Consider the following 15,550-nt stretch of genomic DNA (forward strand, 5'->3'; position numbering starts at 1 on the left):
TACTTATCTGTGCCTGATCGATACTCCATAAATCCTTTGCAACCAATATTGTTTTAGTTGGGTTTTTTTGTCACCTAGTTTTTATTGATCTCTGGGTCACTTAAGGTTCCGTATTTTAACACATTGTGCACTCTTCTATACCTAAGCAAAGAAGTATTTCACAATGTGGTTATTGTACACCCAGAAACTATCTTGCATGGGATATATAATTGCATTCTATGATATTTTTTCATGCTCTTTGTTTATGTGGGGGGGGGGTGATAATTTTAATGATTTTAATTAATCATATAAATACATTTACCCTTGAACTTGTCTAGGTTAGCAGGTTTAATGGTGGTCTTTTTGGTACTGCTTTGGATGAGACATGCCCTGTTGAACCTGAGAAGATGTCATGCTTGTGTGAGGTATTGAAAATGTTGAGGAGAGGCATGTGTTTCTCCTGTTTTTGGTTTTAGGGTGGATGAGGGAAGCATGATCTTTGAAGGCTGGTGACAATCACTGTGAATGAGAGTGAATGGGAGTGTGAAAAGGTTGTCCATGGAGTTATAGGTGGGCAGTTAGTATTTGGTAACTGTGATATATGTTTTCTCTGATATTGTTGACATTACAATACATTGTTGACATTACAATACAATACAGTCAGCAACAGCTGACTGTAGTGTATTGCTGTTGATGACTGTATTGTATTTGTGCTTTGAATGGTGTCTTGGTGAATTTGACACTTGTTTAAAACATTGTTTCCTGACTGTGAACAGGGATTTGCTCGGGGTGGACAGTTCACTTATTATGTAGCAAGATGTTTTGTCTTCTAAGGTGAGATTTTTTCATTTTTGACATTTTGTTTTTGAAGTTTTTAAAATATGTTTGGTGCCATTTATCTTGATTCAGGGTGGGGGGTTTTCTCTCAGAGTGGTAGTCTCTGAACCAGGATGGTATTGTTTTCCTGTTGTGATATTTAAAAGACATGTGAATGTTGGTATTAGATTTAGTGATGCTGTTGAGGGTATATAGAAGTGTGTCCCTGCTTTTTATTCATTAGGGTATGGTGGCAATAGTGATCTTGTCACACAACAGCGTTTTTATGGTAAAATCGGTTGCATTACTGTCTGGGTGTTGTGGGTTGGCTGTGTGTGTTTTCTGAAGAACGGGCAGTGATCTCTATAACCTGTTTCATAGGGTTGCAGTTTTAATTTGTTGTGTGAAGAGATCCAAAAGTGCAAGTAATTCTCTGAGATGTATGGAGCCGGTGTTATTGAACGATTGATTTAAAAATTAGGCCAATTAATGTGTTGAGCTTAAAGCATTCAATGAAAAAGTGCTCCTGTATTCTAGAAATTAAACTGTTTCAGCAATTAAGAAATGTAAATGTATTGCGACTTATATAGCGCACGTATCATCCGAAGGTATCAAGGCGCTTGCTTAGGGAACCCGTCCTGGTATTCCCCTGTGAGATACCCCGGCAGGGTATCCACAAGGTGAAAGCCAGGCATCCCGCCGCGAGGGGCCGTAGTGGAGATTAAGCAAGCTATTGCCCAGAGTCGCAGAGTGTGACCCCGTGAGTCGAGTAGGCACCGCACCGGAGCGAGAATTGTCGAGTCCGTGGAATTTTTGAGCCCGAGACCTGCCGAGGCAGGGAATCAAACCCTGGTCCACGGCCGATCTCAGCATCCGGGTCTGCCGCCTCTAACCACTAAGCCACGCTTCTCCACAAATGTCTAGGTCTACAATTGTGGTCCATGTTTCCAAATGTTTCCAAATGATGTCCAATTTGAAATGTAAATTAAGTTTAAAGTCTGTGCATATGCAGATGATATTGCGGTGGTATCATCTGACATTACTAGCGCAATACCTAATATCATAGAGGCTGCAGAGGCATTCGGTCGGCTGTCTGGCTATAAACTAAATGTCACTAAGACTCAATTCATCCACTCGGAAGCCGGCCGACCAGGAAATATTAAATTTGAAAATGAGGCGACATACTTGGGTATAAAACTTATGGCTAAGGTTGAAAATATTATCCCCGCTAATTTGGACCCTATAATAGCTGCCTGTAATAAAACATTAGAGAGATTAGATAATGTAAAACTTACTCTTGCTGGGCGTAGTAATGTACTGAAAATGCTTATTTTTCCCAAATTTTGGTATATATTTTGGGCTATTCCCTTTTTAATTTCTTCCCATTATTTTGCCCGAATAGATAGCATGTGCTCTAGATTCTTATGGGGATATCATCGGGCCCGAAGATCTTTTAAAAAATGTACTCTATCCAGAGACAGAGGGGGTTGGGGTATCCCCAATTTTCAGTTTTATCACTGGATAGCGTTATTACAGCATATGGGGGTGCTGGTCTTATCAGCTGATCCTACTGAAGATTTCTCTGTCCCATCTATCTACGAGATGCTTCTGAGTGCAGAGGCTAAACAATGCCTAAATAGAATTGTGTAACCAAGTTACTATAAGAAGACCAAATTTAAAACAATCTATACAGCTTATCTGGTATGTAGGATAATTAGGAAAAAACTTGGAATTACCCATAATTTAACATTATATACACCTCTTAAGAAGTGCTCTCTCCTTCCTGAAATTTTTAACGATCATGTGATGTCAAGATGGAAAGAGTTGGGGGTTTGTGATCTAGGAGATCTGTTTCAAGGGAATAGTTTTGCCTCTTTTGAATACCTTATGAGGAAATATAAACTGCTTTGTGCTGATTTTTTTAAATATCTTCAGCTGCGGAGTTTAATCGAGCAGAAGTTGTCAGGAAATATGATCGCATTAGAAAAGATAGATATTATCGAGGCAATTAAGGGTGGGTATAAAATGGGTCCTCTGTATCAACTGCTTCTTGCAACGGTAGAAGATGATCTTCGGGCAAATGAAGAGAAATGGCAAGATAAGCTGGGTGTAGAACGAGTTAATATGGAAAGAAGCATAGAGATAGCCACTATTGCATTATTAAATGGGTCTTTCCAAAGTCAGCACTATATGTCGGTGTTTGATCTATATTACACACCAATGAAATTGGCAAAATGGAAGTCAGGAGGTGGAAATAACTGTAGCCGATGTAGTTTATATGCTGCTGATGCTGCTCATATTTTTTTTATGTCCAAATCTTTCTCAGTTTATTGGGGATGTTGAGCTTTTTATTACGCAAAGCTTGGGCATCCATGTTAGACTAACTACGCAACTGGTTATATTAGGTGTGGAAGAAAACATATCGCATAAATGGACACTTGTAGAGGAAGCTTTTATCTTTATATGTATGTCCGTATATAGATCTTGTATTACATCACAATGGATCGATCCGGAACCACCAAATTCTATTAAATGTCAAGCAAAATTATTGTCTATATATCACCTTGAATCCTCATTGTATAAAATTAAAGGTCTAAGGCGGAAAATGTTTGGGAATAAACTATGGCTACAATTCACCAATTGGATAGGTCTGTAAGACATAGAGTTGTGGGTTTCTTTTAGTCTGTTTCTGTCCCAGCTGGTATTTAGTATTGTTATGAAGCGACCTGATATAACTGTTTAAGTGTCATTTAAATCTATGTTTATGATATATGTAAAGCCTAGTATTTGTCTGTGTATCTTTCTCCTGTCTGTGTGCTGTTAAAAAATAAAATGAAATGTAAATCATTGAGAATTTTAATTCCCAATGGTATTAAAGTAAAACAACTTTGCAGATATTGCCCAAGAGAAGAGATTCAGCTGATGATTGTTTGATACAGTTGCTTTCTTGTGCCAAATTCTGTTGATCTATCTACCTTACATTTTCACCATAGACATGTTTTTACACCTTCCTACTCTGATTTCTATCTCTCAGGAATGGAAGCTTCTCTATCTCTGTCTCGCAAATGTGTATTTCTTTGACATCTTTCACTCTTCATCCTTAGCTCACTTTCCCTGTTTCCTTTACTTCAGAGCCAGAGGTGGGTCAGAAAGAGGATGGTAGAGGCCCCTTTTTTCCTCCCACTATCTTTTACTTCTGGCTACAATGTAAGAGGAGGGTACTATGTGGAGGTCTGATCTGAGAGTTAATGTCCTTGCTGCCCCATTGCCACTCCAGGTCTGGATGTCCCGACATGCTCCAGAGTAAGGAATGAAATAGCTCTCAATACTTTTTCCTTCACTCCGCTTTTCCCTCTTTCCTTCCTATTTTACTGTACTTCAGGAGGATACGTTGGCTGGTTGGTTAGAAAAGGATGGTGCTATCAATCGTTTACTTCTTTCTGACTCGCCAGTACCTCACACTATTCATCCCACTTCAATATATCTCCCAGGCATAGCAGTAAGGTTTATGAGGATGTAGGAACTTGAAATTAATTTCTAATCTCCACTACCTCAACCCTCCTTTTTTATTAGAGGGAGCTATGCATCGCTCCCATATCATATCAATCACACCTACCAGTCACACATCATAATAACAGGGTAAAATAAATCCTAAAATGAGCTCAAACAAATCTGAAACTCTTTCTGCTGCTTTTAGTCCCCTTCCACAGAAATCTGTCTGGCAATTCTGGTTGAAATTTGAAAACAAATGCTGGCATCAAGCAGAAATATTTGATGCATGTTGACAATAGTTTAAAAACAGCCCCAGTCATATAAACCACTATGGGCCTCATTATAGTGGTCTTGCAAATGGAGTTACCAGTTTAAAGGGATTATAAGGCACGTGGTAAATTCACAGGAATGTGTAGTGCAATATGGCCCACTGGCCACAATCTTAACAAGGTAATCTACACACAAGTTCTTCACAAAAAGATGAACTCAAAGATTCTCAGAATCCTAAGTAATTTATTGAAGAGTCAATATTGTGCTTCCTATACAAATGTTGTTCCACATTTGTGAAATTTATTGTTGAAAGTATTATTTTGTTACATGCAGAATACATTTCCAGGCAACACCCAACGCATTTTGAGAAACAATCCCTTCTTCGGGGGTAACTGTAAAATTAAGAATGGATACAGGAAGACTGTTGAGAAAACAGTGTATAAAAGAAACAAAGAGACACCATGAAAAGGCGATATGTCATCATGTCATCATGTGAAAGAGATCTTCCCCACTTGTGAAAATGGTGAACAGTCAAAATATCGACTACAAAATATCGACTGGACATAATATCGAGTTTTAAATATCGAACGGACAAAATATCGACTGGACAGAATATAAACATCAAAAATATCGTTTTTAAGTTAAGTAATGTAATATCGAATGTTAAAAATATAGACAGTTGATGGAGGGAGAATAAAGGATAAGGGGGGTGGAAGGAGAAAATTAAGGTAAGTTATCAGAGGAAGGAAAGGTCGATAAATATGATGTTATAGCATTAGTAATAATAGTATATTCCTTGACACAAGACATAGGTAAGTTGTACAAAACTTGCAGTTCGGGAAAAGAAATAATGACATCATTGGTGAAAAATTGATGAACAAATACAATATCCTTTTCTTTCCAATACTTGTAATAGAAAGATTTGCCCTTATATTTGAGGAATTTGTTGTACCATACACAGGATGATAAAAAACACTGGAGTGGAGATAAATCTTTAGCGAATATATCATGCAATAGAGTTTGTGAGTGTTTTAAAACAGTATGTTTAGATAAAAACGAGCAGTTGGACATAAAAACAGTATGTTGAAACAAAAAATCTTGTAACAATGATCGTTCAAAAGTAATCCATTTAGGAATCGGGGAATTATGAAAGTCAAAAGCTAAAGAAAAGGATTGCTTAATAAGGAAGGCAGAGTGGTAAAGTCTAAAATGAGGGAAACAAACCCCACCTTCCGTCTTAGGACGTATGAGCTTATGTAAGGCAATGCGAGGGTGCTTGTTATTCCACAAATATTTAGAGCAAATAGAGTTTAAACGAGTAAAATAATATATTCTCCCTCCATCAACCCAAAGCTGCCCTTGTCTATAAAATATTGTCTTCAAATGTTCTGGAACGGCCTAAGTCAGCTACTGAGCTTGCTTGGGAATCTGATTTGTCCGTTTCTCTTTCTATTGATGAATGGAATTGTATATGGAGCAAACTGTCTAAGATTTCTGTTGCAGCCCGCATTACTCAATCATTATATTTAATTTATCATAGAGCTATTCTCACTCCTCTTAGTATTGCCAAATTCTCGCCCCCATCTACTACTCTTTGTTGGTCATGTTCTTCGCTCACAGGTACACTTAAACATCAATTATATGAATGTCCCTCTGTTTTAGTTTTTTGGAACTCTGTTTGGGATATTTGCATGCGCATGTTTCATTGTTCTGTTCCATTATCATTCTTGAATGTGTTTTAGGCTCTGGATTAAACCCAGATCTGTGACTGGGGGTGAATGTTTTGCCATTGTGCAACATTCCGTCCATCATCTTGTGTGTTTTGCTAATCAATACAGTGTGCAACCGTTGGTGTAGCTGTAGTGCACAAAAATACTATTTTTAAACATTTTTTAAAGACTTATAAATCCTAAACTTCTTGGAGGGTCCACAGGATCCAGTGACAATCTAACATTTGTAAATCTAGCGAGGGATTCGCAGATTCCATGGTAAAACTTGTTTTTTTTGTATTTATAATTGTAATGCAGACCAGGTCTCTTCAGCTCCCCCATGTTTTGCTTCCTCTGCCACCTTATGCCCCTTTTGTTTGTATTTTTCCCTACTTAGGTCACCGTGGAGTGAGCTTGGTAATGGTGGTTACATTAGAAATGTTACTGTGATGTCCCAGGAATCTGAGCAAAGTAGATATGCAAACCCACAATGAATAAGAAGAGAAAACATTCTCTAGTTTATTGATGTGCATCTGTTTTTTAATTGGATTTGCAAATTTACGGAAGTTCCACAGATTGAAGATTCAGATAATGCTAAGATTTAACCACCTAATGTCCAGATTAGAACTCTTTCTAAATATTAATTTCTCAAAAACTATTGCATTGAATAACATCAAACCAAGTAAAGGGCTTCCCTAAGTAAGTCCTACTTTTCTGCCAACTTTGCTGCAATTTTGTTCAGCCATTTATTTCTCTGTTTTGTGGAGCAAATAACCCTACAGAAGTTGAAACACGAAATACGACTTTTGAGACCCACCTTTTTATTAGCCCCAGCTTGATAGATGTGCATGAAACTTGCTTCAAAAAAATATGGATGAACTTTTTCATTTGAATGTTTTGTGCAAAAGCAGTAAGAAAATTGTGGATGTTTTAAGCTGTTTTCTATATTTATTGGTATATGTACTAATTTCTGTGTTCTACAACAAAGCAAAAAAAACACGCTGCATTAGAATCAAGGGCAATACATCTGGCCTGAACTGGGCCATTGCGGCAACTGAATTGCAGTAATGCAGTAATGGTTATGGATTAAACCCAACATACCACTGAAATCTGCTAATTAATGTTAAGACCCCAATTCATAACTGACACAAAAGCTATGCAAATTATAATTCACATACCAAAGGTAATGCACATTACCTCCCCCTTGAGGTAACAGATATAATTATAAATGATATTCCATACCACATTATGCTTCACACTATGAATCGGATAACTATGGTTACACTATTATTTACTGGTTTGAGTATGTGTTGTTCTTTGATTACATTGTGCTTTTAGGAGTTGGTATTGATTTAAATATGATGAGGTCATAAGTGTTACATTTTTCAGTGAACTTCTAAGTTTTTTTTAAAGCTATGTTTGTGTTATAACCAAGGTGTAAGGATGATATCCAGAAAATTATATTCATGGAAGTTTTTATTTCAAGATAAAAGGGAAACACCACCAGCTTGCATTTCAGCTTCACAGCTAACCACCCATTGACATTCAAAGCATAACATTCTAATCGTGCAGATAGATAGTTCTACATTCCATTACAAAGGAATACATCTCTACACATCTTCCTCCTTATACAAAGGAGAAAACAATAAAATAATAATAAATAACATTTAAATGTATAATATAATATAACAGGATAATGTCCTATATACATCAAACTACTCTCTCTAAAAATCCCACAACTTTATCTGTATTATGCAATCTGTAGTTTCAACAACGAACCACTTTGAGTGATAATCCACCAAAACCATTACAAACCTATTGTGAATACCAAGTTTAGGAATTAGGCCCACAAAATCAACAGCTACTCTCTCCCATGGACGTTTGGGAAACACATTACAACTCAAAGGAGGTTGTCTCACTGTCTTAGTCTTGTCACTATTTGCACGCGCACAAAACTCTTTCACAACTCCCTCAATATCACTGTCCATGCCTCGCCACCAGAATGATTGCTGAACTCTTCTCTTTGTCATATTCCTTCCTAAATGACCTTCAGGAGCAAGATCATCGATAATTCTCTTTCTCACACCTACTGGTGGCACAAATGGATTCCTTCCATGTAGTGCACTCAATTAATCATGACCATGATAGTAACCTTCAAAACGATATCATTCTCTTGACCATTTCAACCTTCAGACAAAAATTTCACAACTTGTTGCAAAATATCATCTTCGGATGTGCTGATGCAAGCTGGAGGTGTTTCCCTTTTCTCTTGAAATAAAGACTTCCACGAATGCAACTTTCTGGATATCATCCCATCCTCGTCGCCAATGAAAAGATGATATCGAGAAAGTTGTATTCATGGAAGTCTTTATTTCAAGAGAAAAGGGAAACACCTCAAGCTTGCATTTCAGCTTCACAGCAAACCACCCATTGACATTCGAAGCACAAAATTCTAATCATGCAGATAGATAGATATACATTCTATTAGAAAGGAATACATCTCTACACAAAGCTAATCATAACCTCACTTTAACCTTTTGTTTTTGAGAGATTTCTTTTACTTAAATACCAACACCAGCAGTTTCCTATACCCCCCACATAGTTGTCGGCTAACCCTTATCCCCATGCCAAAGACTATGTACAGCAGGTGTTACAGCTGAGTCATCTACGTTTAGAATGCAAAGTACAATTTTCCCAGTTTCAAAGTGGAATATTTTTTCTTATCATAAATTAGAAGAACCATTGATACTACACATACATTATTACATAAATAGCAGATTTTAAGTAATATCACCAGCAGTCATTTTCATATCCTCAAATTTTGGGTTTAGCCAGCAGAAATACTGTTACTGTCAATCATTACCACAATTTAAATATAGATGTCTAAGGCTGTTGAAGATGGTGGAGACATTTACAGGAATCAACAATTGGTGTACCATATTTCCGGTGCACTACCTAGTAATTTCCAGAAAAGATTGTGATGCTGCAGAAAGGAAAATTACTGCTAATCAATTTTCCTTTTTACAAGATTACTGCACCTCTTAACTTGAACCCCTTAATTTTCCTTCTACCCACTCAGCTTTTCAAGGGGTGTCTACTTTCAGAAAAAGCTAATTTAGAATGAAACTGGTTTTGTTCGCTGGAGCAATTTCCAATATCAATGGCTGGGTGCAGTTACTATTTTCAGAAGTGTTGAACTCTCTGAGAAAAATGCATATTGTACTTTTATATACTTCGTGTCTGGCATAAACTCAACATATTTGCTACTCAAATGCTTTACTATCTTGTAAACACTTAAGAGCAATGTCTGCTGGGCCAATTTCCACAATAAGGTTTAAATAAAGTTGGTATGTTATACTCACACACTGAGATTTTACCACAAAACACTTGCCTAAAGGAGACAGAAGAGTGTCTGTTTTTTTGTAAACTAACCCATATTTTCATCAAGCATCCATTTTGCGATTCCTTATTAGCGAAAAATAAGGATTCGCTAATAAGGAATAGCAAAATGCTATGCATGAAGAACTCGCTTAAAAAATAGCGATTTCTTAAAATTCCTTAATTGCGCCTCGCAAATTGCGATTCGCAATCAAGGAATACCTCCCCATTCATTCCTATGGGCCTAGAGGCCCATAGGAATGAATGGAAGACAATCTCAATTTGCGATTCTCAATTAGAAAATCGCACATTGAGATTGCAATTTCAAGGGTGCCAGGGTGTCAAAAGGACACCCTGTTGCACCCCTGAAATCTGCATATGGGTACATCTTTTACACACATATGCCATAAGGGCATGTTTGTGTGTAAAATGGAACTTTGAAAAATGCACTTTAGTGCATTTTTCAAACTTTTTGCAAATTACCATGAAGTTCAACTTCATGGTAATTTCCTCCCCCTATTAGCGAAATCGCCACTTTTTTTACTTTGTTGCATTGCATTTAAGGAATCTCAATTTGGGATTCCTTAAATGCAATCGCAATTTAAGGAATCTCAATTTAGAGATTCCTTAAATTGCGATTTTTGCATTTGGGATGATGCATCCCAAATGCAAAAATACCGGTCGCAAAGGGGCAGAATCTGAGAATCTGCCCCTTTGCGAACAGATTTTCCTTTCATGCATCTGGGCCTTAGAGTTTTGAGCGCTGGATATTCTATAAAAATGTTTGTGAATATTACAAGTTCCACAGGCTGTAATGCACTTGTGATGAGGCACACAGGACATCCACAATGTTTGAGACAGAGTACTCCATCCACCAAACTCCAAATATTGCACTCAAACAACCCACCCCCCTCTAGGGCCCCTCTAGCCTGGCCTCTTTCAGACAAGCTATTTCGCACTCACGTCTATTGTTTGGGCCTTATAATTTGTCCATAAGAAGGCAATCTAATCATAAAAACACATTTTGGATGAATATTGACTTCAGTCTCATTTTTGTTCACCCTTTGAAGCAGTAGACCAGTGTGCCAGGTTTTTAATAAATGCCACAAAGTGCAAACTTACAGTGACTGAAAAAGGGTAACCATGTGGATTAGAATAGGTTATTTTTGCTGGGAGCTTGGCCATATCGCATTTGCAGACTATCCTGTTGTTCGATAATGGCGCCATTTGCTGACAGTGAATGGCAAGCAAGTAGATTATTGTCAACAGGTCGCATGCACCGTTTGTACCTTTCTGTGTATTTTAAACACAATTTGCCATTTTAATTTCTTACCTGCTACAACATTGTTCACAGGTCCCCATTCATTCTATTGGGCTCAATTATTTATAAATATTTAGAAATGAAGCAATCAAAGCTGCCAATGGGCCACATGTCATATTGATGCGTGCCACTTTCAGATAGCTTTGGATTTAAGACTTTTTGTTTGTTTTCTGTCAAAATCAAGCTAAACTTAAAAAAAAAATTAAGCTCCTAGCTAAATAGTCAGGACTACCTGATATTGTCACACATGACATGTAGACACTTGGAAGATGTGTTTGCCTGCACCTCCCAAACCTGTTCTAACCAAAATGTACTTGTCCCTTTACAATAGCAGTGCTAGTGGTCATGACACGTGTTTATTTAATATGACATTGATGATGAATTAACCTTCCGGGTTGGATCGTTTCTGAAAGCTGCAGTGCGCAATCGTAATTCTATGAACCTTGTTAAAATCTATGCACTTTATTGTATGTTTTTAGCTGATCATTTTAATGATTGTTTAACTATGAATTGTGTACTATATTATTGGAGGCCCATATTTATTTTGATGTATGCTTTTTAACTTGTACTTTTATGGATATGTTGTTTTTTATCCGAATAAAGTTCATAAATAAAAAAAAATGACATTATAGACTTACCCCTATTGATTTTTGTCATTGAAACATAAAAAATGGCAATTTTATTTTTGAAGCGCATGTTCACCTCAAACTTTCTCAAAGCTATATAGTTGATGTTTATGGTTACCCAACTCAATGGTATTCATGCTATCGACCTTCGAAGCATGAAAGGGTGAGTTGCTTTATCAGGATTCACAACTGTGGCCATGACGGTCAAGCTTAGGTCTTGCCAGCAGTGGGTTGATACACTCCTCATATGAGGTAAGTAATTCAATATAAACCACTTTTTCAGTCTACTATTGATTTATCTGTAATATTTCTATATTAACTTGTATTTCAGAGATTTTTGTTTTTTTAAATTGCTTAAAGTAGCTGGGTTGACATCAAAATGTCTGTGTAATCCTCCATGTTTTCAGCACCAGCCAAAGTACCGCACACTTCAAAGTGTTTCTTGTTTGCCTTTAGGATACTCTGTTTCACTTGCAGTTTTCCTTGTCTTCTGATTAAATACCCAGGATTAACCACAACGAACAGCAAACTTCTCAGTGCTGTCTTTCTGTGAGTCTTAAGATAACAGAAACACAAACACGATCGAGCATTGCCACATTTCCTCCTGTTTTTCCCGAAGCTATATTTCAGGCCAAGCACATTTCTTTAATGAAATGAAACAGTCGCCTAAATTAACACCAACATTGGCAGGAAAACGAAAGCGCCACCGATGTTAGAAGAAAAAGAGAGCAAGGACTTTTCATGTTTTTTTACACTAACCAGAGTAATTCTGAAAGCTTACTGATGCGGTGCCAATATTTATGAGTTACATATGCAGAGAAATTGAAGGTAGATCTTAAAAGAGAAATAAACGAAGCAGGTGCGAAAAAGGGAAATTCTATAGAGTTCAACAGCTCATTGAATTATTAATTCAATTTAAAGTTAAATATTATCAGGTTTTCTCTTACATGGATACTTCTACAGTGAGTCAGGTGTATTAGGAAAGAGCCCCCTATAGAATAAAACATGAATTCTGGGGCTTATTTAAAAACCCTGGTCGCAGCCGGAATTTCACCTTTTGTGATGTTCTGGTGTTGCACAGAGTTTAGTCATATCTACAAGGCCACGTAAAGCCAACCTGCATGGCTTTTCATGGCCTTTTAGATATGGACTAAGGCAAAGCAGCGCAAGTCTCTGCCTTGCCTTACTCTGCGACAAAGAGGCGTTTCATGGGTGTTGCTGTGGATGTTTTCATGCAACACCCATGGACTTTGATGCTGCCCTAGATTTACAATATCTTATAAACCTTGCGTCTCTCTAGGCCAGGCGTGACAAGGAGAAGCACTTTCATTTCTCCTCATTTTCTCCTCTTTCTACATGTGCTGCATTCTGCTGTGTCTGTCCGAGAGTTCCGGGTGACCCCCTGGTCAAGCAATGCATCCTGTTTAATAGTCCACCCTCCTGCCAGTGCCCTCTCACCAGGATGATCTCAAATCTCGCGGTCGGAGGTTCCAACCGACCGATTGAAATGCTTCCGAGCACCGTTTGGAAAGTCTCCCACTGACTTCAATGGGTGCCTGTTTTTCGACCGACAACATAGGCTCCCATTGAAAAATGTTTTTTTTGCAGAAAACCTTGCACCCTGTCATACTGTGCATGGTTCTACAGAGGGGTCCCTTGGTTACCCCCAAGGCCTCCAACAACAACTCGACCTGGCGACCTCAGGATGAAGGGGGCCTGCTAGGGGCCCACAAAGTCGGTTTCGGACAGCCATTTTGTGTGGGACAGACCGAGTCGGAAAGGCTGTCCGAATCCGACATCTTAATCGGTAGGTCGGAAATGCTGTCCATTGAGCTGTATGAATCGGATCTGACCAACTCAGAGTTTATGAATGCCGGTCGGGACCGAGTCAGAATGACCAAATGTTTTCCTTCTATCATAATCGATCGGTTGGAAATGTTTCCGAGTCGGTCAGAAACATAGGTTCCAACACGGGTTAGGAAAATCCAAATGCCATTCGGTGCCTTTCCAACCGACATCATAATGAGGCCCTATATATTTTTTGTCGATGTGGTGGAGTGACATTTTTGTCTTTTGGCTCCAAAGCCAAACCCAAAGACATTCACAAATGTTCATTTGCCCAAATCCGATTTTACTGTCAATACATATTTTAACCACCATTTGAGCAGCAGCAGGATCTAAGAAATCCGTTTCAAAGACAAGCAATGTGTTTTGATATATTTAGTTTTCTCTTTTATGGTTTGTAATCTGCTGTCTTAAGCTTGTGTACCAAATACTTTAAAAGCAAGAAGCCCCACATTCACTATTTTGTTTTTTAAAGATGTGGAGGGTCGACGTCAAGTTTTTGAGTCTGTGAACCTCATACATTTTCATCAAAGCTGAGTTCACTGGAAATGCACATTCTTGAACACCTATTTGAGCCCACACATTTCTATACTGTCATTTTAAGGAATGAACAGAAGATATGCATGAATTTAAATCGTATTGTTTTTTTTTAATGTTAAGTCTGCAGGCAGGAAATCCCCCGAACCAAACAACTGAAAGCCTCCCGTCCACGCTTGTGCGCATTTGTAGACAGACCACTAATTATTAATGATTATAGGATATATTGGAATGGTTCAGACATATGTATATATTTATACTTCCTCCTCTCCACAAACGTGTGCACTTAGTATCATTTTAACCCATTGCTGACTCAAGGGTATATTTACAAGGGAATAGCGCCACCAGAACATCACTTTTAGCGACATCAGGTGGCGGCATGCCCTTCTCCACACTTACAAAGCCTTGTAAATACGCCCCCTTTAAATGAATCACTTTGCTTGAAAAGAGCGTGCAATGGCTGTTGCTGTGGGTTTGCCACTGCAACACCCATTGCTTTTTAAAGCTGCCTCAGATTTAAAGGTTCTATATATCTGAGGCAGCACCAGAAACTAACGCCACTGAAAAGCAGGCATTAGAATGGTAAAACGTGGAGAAATACTTTTATGCTTTTTGTTGCTTTTCCTATGTGTACTGCATTCTGTAGCACACATAGAAAGAGCAAAACACCATTAATGATTGTTTATCTACAGAATGGTGTCCCTTCCTGCACATAAACCATCATTAAATAATGATAGTTTGCTACTTCTATGTGTGCTGCATTCTACAGCACACATAGAAGTAACAAATTCCCATTATTGATTGGATTTGTGCAGGAAGGGATACCTCCCTGCACATAAACAATCATTACCTATGGTGCAAGGGAGCCTGCTTTGGTGCTAGGCAGCTAATTTTAGCGTCAGCACTAGGGAAAACAAAAGGGTGCACCGTATTGTTGTAAATACAGTGCATCCCTGCGTTTTGGAAATGTCAAGCATGGAGCTGCCAAATTTGCCGCTGCTCTGCACTCTTACATTTCCTTATAAATATATCCCCCTCAATCTTTTGCCGAATTGGCCATATTTTTTATTTCTGACCAAGCTCTATCAAGTCACAACTGGCACAGATTACCTTGAGCTATTTCACAATGACAGGCATCTGAATGAAAAATATGATTGTGTTTTTCGAGACAAAAAGTGAAAAACACCCTGAGGTGTTGTTGTCAATATCTAGGTCAACAATTAGGTCACCGGTACCACTGACAACATTTATGGATGGTGACATTCCACCTAGGGCTCCTGGTGCTGAACCACAGAATCTGCACACTCGCTAAAAGTAGGTAGCTTTTCCCAAACTCAGTAATTGCTAAGCTGAAAAGATGTTTTTGTTTTAAACAAAATCAAACAACATAGGTGGAAAACAAGTTTTTCTATCTTCCTTCATCATTTTTTTATTTTCTAAATGCAAAGGTCAATGCAACACTTTCGGACTGTGGCTACAGAATCTACAATCATAAAATAATGTGATTACAAGCTTTATTCATAGTTTATAGGTAGATGCCAGAGCCAGTGCTTAAATGCTATTGTATAGAACAGAAA

Source organism: Lissotriton helveticus, chromosome 11, assembly GCF_964261635.1.
Source record: "Lissotriton helveticus chromosome 11, aLisHel1.1, whole genome shotgun sequence".
NCBI classification, from domain to species: Eukaryota; Metazoa; Chordata; class Amphibia; order Caudata; family Salamandridae; genus Lissotriton; species Lissotriton helveticus.